The following is an 8,080-nucleotide window of genomic DNA, read 5'->3' on the forward strand; positions in this document are numbered from 1 at the left end:
GAACTGTTCCTTTCTTTCCGTCTCCTTTATACTTCTGCTAATCCTCTAAACGCCCCATAATTATGCAGGTTGTTTAGATGAAATAATGTTTCAACATCCTTTTCAGAAAAGCTACGAAGAATTAATTTGTAAATCACTTAAATGTTTGTCTTATTTTACAGATTAAATCGGATACTTCCGCTGAAAAGTAGTTGATGACAACTGTTGTAACTAAAGGGGCACATGCTACCATCGAATTGTGGGGAAAAATCAGAAGAGAAGAGAGACAGAGAGTGATGTAGGGAAGGAGAGGGAGAGTGATATTTTGTTTTCATATATGTTTATTTTTAGAAAAATTATCAAGAAGTTAGGCTAGGCCTTTTATTCCTGCTATCACTGATGTATACTAAGTCTAATACATAATTCATTAACATGATGAATAAAAGTAATACTCCGTCTCTTCAGATCTTCGTCTCCACTATATAAGATTCGATAATTAAGCGTTATCTTTGACAATGGCTGCATTTTACACATGAACGTATATCCTTTACTCAAACCGCCCCCCCCCCAAAAAAAAAAAAAAAAAAAATCAAAATGAAAACCCAAATGAAAATCAACATTTTATATAAAAGAAGTTTCCGCTTAGGCACCATGTACATAGCCTCATGATCATACACGGCATGTAATGACACGGGAGTTATGCCTTACTATAGTCACTTGAAGGTGTCGCAAACATCGCACTAAGAGAAAAGAATTATCAAATGTATGGAAAAAGGAAAGATATAAAAGCAGCCCCCAACACTTATTTCAATGTTTGCCATAAATATACCGTATACAATATAATACTATTTAGTTCCTCGCATCGTCGCCTGTTTGTTTACGGTTTTGTCCAATATTGCACTTTGATTGCATAAACGAAAAAATGTACTATTTTAATGAATAGTGTTTTTTTAGGTCTTTTTCCAAATCCAGTGCGTAAATCAATATTCATCAAATGTGCTGATTTTTCTAATTAAAAAAAAAAAAAGAGTCTTGTGAGCCTACGGCCTCTCGAACCCTCCTATATAACTTGTTAGACTATTGATCGAGACTGGGTTTTGGAGTTTACTGGCAGTCCTCTTTATAGCAAACGAGCCCTACTATAATGGATGCAGGGAATTGGAATGATACTCTTGACAATATTATTATCTACTAATTTTAACGTATATTTAGTGTGATGGTAAGAGGTTATCATAAGGCCTATAAAAAAATGTTGTATTGCCCTTTGCGACCGACCCAACAATTTTGAAATCGACGGTCGGCTGTTTAAAACGGTTTTTGTTTTAAACCGTTTTTTGAGAAAAAAATGTATCAAAGCATTCAGTTGAGAAATATCAGCCCAAAGAGGGAGTTTTTAAAAAAAAAAGTAAAAAAAAAGAAAAAAAGATTTCCGACCGACCAACCCATGTTTTGGCACCTTAAGGGCAATACAACATCTTTTTTTAGGCCTAATCTTGCAGTGTTGTTAGAGTTTAAACAAATTAATTGAAGAAAATAATTTTTTTCCCCTAGGCCTGCATGACCAACATCATCAGGTGTACGGGATGTAGAAAAAAAGAACTAATTTGAATTCATTGCGTGATAATAAAATCCTATATTTGTCATAAATGCTTCAGGTTTTTATAATAATCGAATTTTATATGTCATTTCATTTACTCTAAAGACATTGGAAGGATTCTACATGTAATGTAGAATACCAGCCATTTATGCATTTCCACTGTTTGAAAGATCTGGTATTGATATGCCTAATTTGAGAATAAGGTGTCATGAGAGAGAGAGAGAGAGAGAGAGAGAGAGGGGGGGGGGGGGGGGGATAGAAAAAGAGAGGATCCAAAGAGAGAAAGAGAAAGAAAGAGAGAAATGGGAAGGGAGGAACATGATCTAATTTTATATTTCATTTCATTTACTCTAAGACGTATCCGGACACCTACCCTCTGGACATCCATCTACCCCCTAGTCAACTACCCCTTGGTAGGACGACTACCCCGGGACCCCCGGACAACTACTACCCGGACAACTACCCCCGGACAATTCCCACTAGGATAGTTGTCCAGGGGGTAGTTGTCCTAGAGGATGGTTGTCCGGGGGTAGTTGCCCTAGAACCAATCTAAGGATATGGGAAGGATTCTACATGTAGAATAACAGCCTTTTTAAAAAGGCATTTCCACTGTTTGAAAGATCTGGCGTCGATATGCCTGAATTTAGAATAAGGTGTCGAGAGAGAGAGAGAGAGAGAAAGAGGAGGGAGGGATCGAGAAAGAGAGGAGACAGAGAGAGAGAGAAAAAGAGAAAGAAAGAAAGAGAGAGATAGAGAGAGAGAGAGAAAGAGAGAGAGAGAGAAAAGGGGGGATGGGAGATCATGATCGACTTTTATGTCTCATTGCAATGATTGCATTTACTCTAAGGATATGAGGGGTCGATAGAGAGAGAGAGAGAGAGAGAGAAGTGAAAGAAAGAGAGAGGGAGAGGGAGAAGGGGGATTGTGATAATGGATAGAATACAGGAGCGGCGGGCGGCTTCCAAAGTGTCGGGGTGGGGGACACCAAAAATAAAGGGTACTTTCTGGAAGAAAAAAAAGGTACTCTCAAAGCGTAAATATGCAATATTTTGGACATTGGTATTGGTATATACCCCTACATTGTGATTATATTATCAGGGATGAATTCTTGATACACCATACAAGATACTGCTCAAGCGAGCGTAGCGAGCGATGAAAAAAAAACAGATTTGTGAGGGCGCAGTGCGAAAAATTACATCTTTAAAGAGGGAAAACCCCAATACTGAGCACATTCTCATAACGGGAGACTGAAAAGACCTTTGATAAGTGACATTACTGTATCATCTTTCAATGCGGACGAGCGTAGCGAGCGAGCTTAGGGGGAAATTGCTCTTAGTCGCTTGAATTTAGGGGTGCGTTAAATGATGAGAGGAAAAGGAGACACTTATCGAAAGGGATAAGACACTTATTAGAAAAGAAAAAGGACGCTCATCAGAGATGAAAAGAGCACTTATCGGGACGAGGGACTTGTCAAAGTAAAACGAGTATCTCTGAGATTTGAATAGGGGCAATTATAGGAGGTGAAGGGGGCACTTGTAACTTCTTGTACCTGAAAAGGGTCATTTACCGGAGATAAAAAGGGGAATTTATGAGAAGGGAAGGGGCTCTTTTTTAAATGGGGCACTTCTCGAACCTGAAACGGGGCACATACTTGAGATTAAAAAGGGCACTTATGAGAATGAAAAATGGACACTAACTGAAAAGAAAAATAGGAAATTGTCGAAGGATAAGGGGCACGTTTCAAAATAAAGGGGCACATATCAGAGGTGAAAAGGGGAAGGGGCATTTTTACAAAAAGTAAAACAATGACAATTACAGTTCCCCGGGAGGGATTAGATTTGGTTTTGACGGGGGTTTGCCGCTGAAGCCATTGGGGTTCACTTTCTCAAAAAAGACCCATTTTTTCAAAATTTTCGGGTGTTAATATTTTGAAATATTGAGAAAACGGACCCATTTTTAAAGGTATTTTTGTTAGTAAGACCCATGTTTAGGGATTTTTTTGTGAGAAAGTGACCCATTAGAGCGGCACCCCCTGTATGTCCTAAAATATGAGTACCCCCGGGATTACAGTTGACAATGTTTTTTAAATGATTGCTGGTAGAACTTCGAGAAAATACAAGTCTTATAGCTGAAGTCTCTATCGAAGTCGTCTCAGCCGATAAAAAGTCAGTTTGTAGAAAAAAATAATTCGCCGGCCGACCGATATTTTACGTCTTATCGAGTTCAAACTTTTGCATTGATATAGTACACGAGAATCGAGCGAGAAAACCGACACAGCTGACCAGACACAGCAACATATCTATGAGTGTCTTTCTTGCTCTCTCGACGAGATGACTCCACCCAACAACCCCCTCTCTCTAACTTACTCACATCCCTCCTCTTTCATGCTCTTACCCCCTTTCCTCTTTTTCTTCCCCCCGTTTCTTTTGTTTCATTTTCTCTTTTTTCCTTTTCTTTCTTTTCTTTGTTTTCTTTGTTTTCATTCTTTTCCTTTCTTTTCTTTTCCTTTTTTGTCCTGGCTCCATTTCTATTTTCTTTTTTCTCTTTCGTCCTTCTCTTTCCCTCCCTTTCTTTTTCTTTCCTTCTTTTTCTTTTCTTTTTCTTTCCCTCTCATTTTCCCTCCCCCTTTTCTCATTTTTCCAGACTGCAGCGCAATCTTACCTACAAAATCCTGATAAATATGTGTGTGTGTGTGTGTGTGTGTGTGTGTGTGTGTGTGTGGGTGGTGTTGCACCCCACACCCACTCTAGCGACGCCCCTGATGCCGTGAGGACGTCATATCTTTGCGTCTCTTATTTGTCAAAGAAAGACGTCTTTAAGACGTCAACTTTTACCGTTGAAAGACGCTGTATGGAAACGTTCATACGACAATATGACGATCGATTTATGACGTCTTTAGGACGTCAGTCTGCTATGGCGAAAATCATCCAACGACGATGGAAAACGCCATAAAAACCAACAACGAGCTATCAGGGTACCATTTTCCATTAAAAAAAATTAAAGCATATTATGGTGCAAAGGCCCATATATTTGAAAATATATTTGAAAATAGGGTTGGAATTTTCATTTAAAATGGCATAAATGTACAAGTTCTCCCGCTAAATTTTGACAAATTAAGTCATTCAATTCAGGCGCGGATCCAGGATTTCTTAGGGGGTGGGGGGGGGGGGCCCAAATTTGAAATTACGCGAGCCAAATATTAATACGCAATGGTGACCAGCATTCACGTAATGGGAGGGGGTGTGCAGGGAGGGGCGATTTCCCCCTCCCTCCTCCGCAAAGCGCCGAAGCTTTGACGTATCATTAAATCATTAGAGAAAGAAGACAATTCGTTGTACCGTTCTAGACTCTTAATCCGCATCTGAATTCCGTCCACCCCCCACCTCCCGCTCGAAGCGCGAAAGCTTTTACGTTTCAATAAATCATTACGGAAAGAAGACGATTCGTTGTACCGTTCTCGAAAATAATCCTCGTCGGAATACATTTTTCCCAATCCCGCGCAAACCGCGGAAGCTTTTACGTTTCATTAAATCATTAAAGAAAGAAGACGATTCGTATTACCATTCTCGACTCTAAATTCTTGTCTAAATTCAGCCCCACCCCCCCCTTTGCGTGAAGCGTGGAAGCTTTGACGTTTCATTAAATTATTAGAGAAAAAGACAATTCGTTGTACCGTTCTCGACTCTTAATCCTTGTCTGAATTCAGTTTCCCCCTCCCGCGCGAAGCGTGAAAGCTTTGACGTTTTATTAAATTATTAGAAAAGAAGACGATTCGTATTACCATTCTCGACTCTTAATCCTTGTCTGAATTCAGCCCCCCCCTCCTGCGCGAAGCGCGGAAGCTTTGATTGTCTGCTCCTTTTTCTTCCTACGTCCTTTTCCTTTTCTTTCCTTTCTTTTTTTGGCCGGCGTTTTTTTTGTGGGGGGGGGGGAGGGGCCCCACCGCCCCCTGGCTACGCGGCTGCGGTCAGATGAACATATTTTGATACCGTTCTCGACTCTTAATCCTTGTCTGAATTCAGTTTCCCCCTCCCGTGTAAAGCGCGGAAGCTTTTACGTTTCATTAAATCATTAGAGAAAGTAGACGATTCGTATTACCATTCTCGACTCTAAATCCTTGTCTAAGTTCAGCCCCTCACCCCCCCCCACTTTGCGTGAAGCGTGGAAGCTTTGACGTTTCGTTAAATTATTAGAGAAAAAAGACGATTCGTTGTACCGTTCTCGACTCTTAATCCTTGTCTGAATTCAGTCCCCCCCCCCCTCCCGCGCGAAGCGTGAAAGCTTTGACGTTTCATTAAGTTATTAGAAAAGAAGACGATTCGTATTACCATTCTCAACTCTTAATCCTTGTCTGAATTTAGCCCCCCCCCCCCTCCTGCGCGAAGCGCGGAAGCTTTGACGTTTCATTAAATTCTTAGAGAATGAAGACGATTTGTTGTACCATTCTCAACTCTTAATCCTTGTCTGAATTCAGCCCCCCCCTCCTGCGCGAAGCGCGGAAGCTTTGACGTTTCATTAAGTTATTAAAGTTGATACTCTAAGACAATCCCAAATACTGAGATAATTACATAAATAGAAAGCTTTTAACCCCCATAATAACACCAAATGGTGTCCACCCGACAAAACAAGTTTAGAATAATGAATTTATTCGAGTAAACTCTACCAAAATATCTAAGTCTGAAACCCGGAAGTGCACGTAGAGTCGGGCCTCTATCCGTGACGTCACGAACGGGAGTCATGGGCTCAGTGAGAGTGAATGGCAGTGATATCCCTACGTAAATGCTATCCTGTCAGAGCTTAGATTTGTTGTTGTTAAGGAGTATATTTGATGGATTTTCTGTTTTCATTTGAATGAAGAATAATGAAGCAACATTTTCCAGTCGCTGATTTCTTTTATATCCTCATATTCACCTATTTGGTAGAGATTTAAGACGAGTTTACTGCTTAGGAATTAAAGTTAAATCGTGCACTTATGAATAGGCGGATGCATTATATTGTCATCAGATGTACATGAGCAGTTTTGTAAAACGAATAGGTCTAGAACTATGATAGTACTTATCATAGATGTGTGTGACTGCCTCAAAAAAGGATACAGTACCAGTTAAACATATTTTATGTTGTAAAATATCAAACTTGAACGAGATCATGCAAGCGCGCTTCCTCTATAATATTTTGGCGAGTGATGCGGCTCTTGCATGAACGTTCGTGAAGCGAGCAGAATCGGGAGGTAAGACCAAGCCGCTGCTCTAGGCGCTGCTTGCTTGTGATGGAACGTACGTGCATGTGCGCTAGTTATATGTTTATCGGCAATTGCAAGAGAATGAAAGCGACGTTGCCAGCTAAGAAAAACAACTAACAAAGACTTGCTCCTGACTACCGGTGTCAGAATTGGTAGATGAAGGATGTTCAGCGCCAAGGAAGGCGAAAGACATGGGAAAAAGGAAGAAGAAACCATCGGGAGATCGCTGTAGTGTATGGTAATGAACTGTGCATGGGTAGACAGCTACTGTTCACTCCGTGCCTGGGCCGATTTCAACACCAAAACAAAAATTACATGGTGAAAATATCGACTAATAGCACATCGTTGGCATGTATATGTCATAATTTTTAAAAGGGGAATTGATATTAATACTATGAAGTACTAGGGGAAGGTAAAGAATTGTACATAGAATTATGATTTATTAGACTTTTCAGCCTTTGAAACAAAAATATGCAGAAAATCGTATCACTCTGCACATGTTTGCTATGGAACATCCGGGTACGTGAATATACTCTCTCCCGGACGTGAGGTCATAAATAGTAGACCAGCGCCGTGACTGATTTTCTATGCAAAGAGAGGCGGATATTTTAGACATTTCAATTGAGGATTTCGAGTAGACAGAATTTTTTTGTGATATACTAAGTAATTGAAAAACTTAAAAATAACATATACTTGCCGTAGGTAACAAATTAAGGGACATTTATTCGCTTAGAGTTTCAAAAAAGACAATTCGTTGTACCCAGTACCGTTCTCGACTCTTAATCCTTATCTGATTTTCAAAAATGTATTTTGTCTGCTCTTTTTTCTTCCTACGTCCTTTTCCTTTTCTTTCCTCTCATTTTTTGGCCGGCGTTTGTTTGTTTGTTTTTTTTTTTTTTTGGGGGGGGGGGGGAGGGGCCCCACCGCCCCCTGGCTACGCGGCTGCGGTCAGTTGAACATATTTTGATACCGTTCTCGACTCTAAATCCTTGTCTGAATTCAGTTTCCCCCTCCCGCGTAAAGCGTGAAAGCTTTGACGTTTCATTAAGTTATTAGAAAAGAAGACGATTCGTATTACCATTCTCGACTCTTAATCCTTGTCTGAATTCAGCCCCCCCCCCTCCTGCGCGAAGCGCGGAAGCTTTGACGTTTCATTAAATTCTTAGAGAATGATGACGATTTGTTGTACCATTCTCGACTCTTAATCCTCGACTGAATTCAGTTTCCCCCCCCGCCTGCGCGAAGCGCGGAAGCTTTGACGTTTC

The sequence above is a fragment of the Strongylocentrotus purpuratus genome, unplaced genomic scaffold, assembly GCF_000002235.5.
Source record: "Strongylocentrotus purpuratus isolate Spur 01 unplaced genomic scaffold, Spur_5.0 spur5_scaffold_6, whole genome shotgun sequence".
Taxonomy (NCBI): domain Eukaryota; kingdom Metazoa; phylum Echinodermata; class Echinoidea; order Camarodonta; family Strongylocentrotidae; genus Strongylocentrotus; species Strongylocentrotus purpuratus.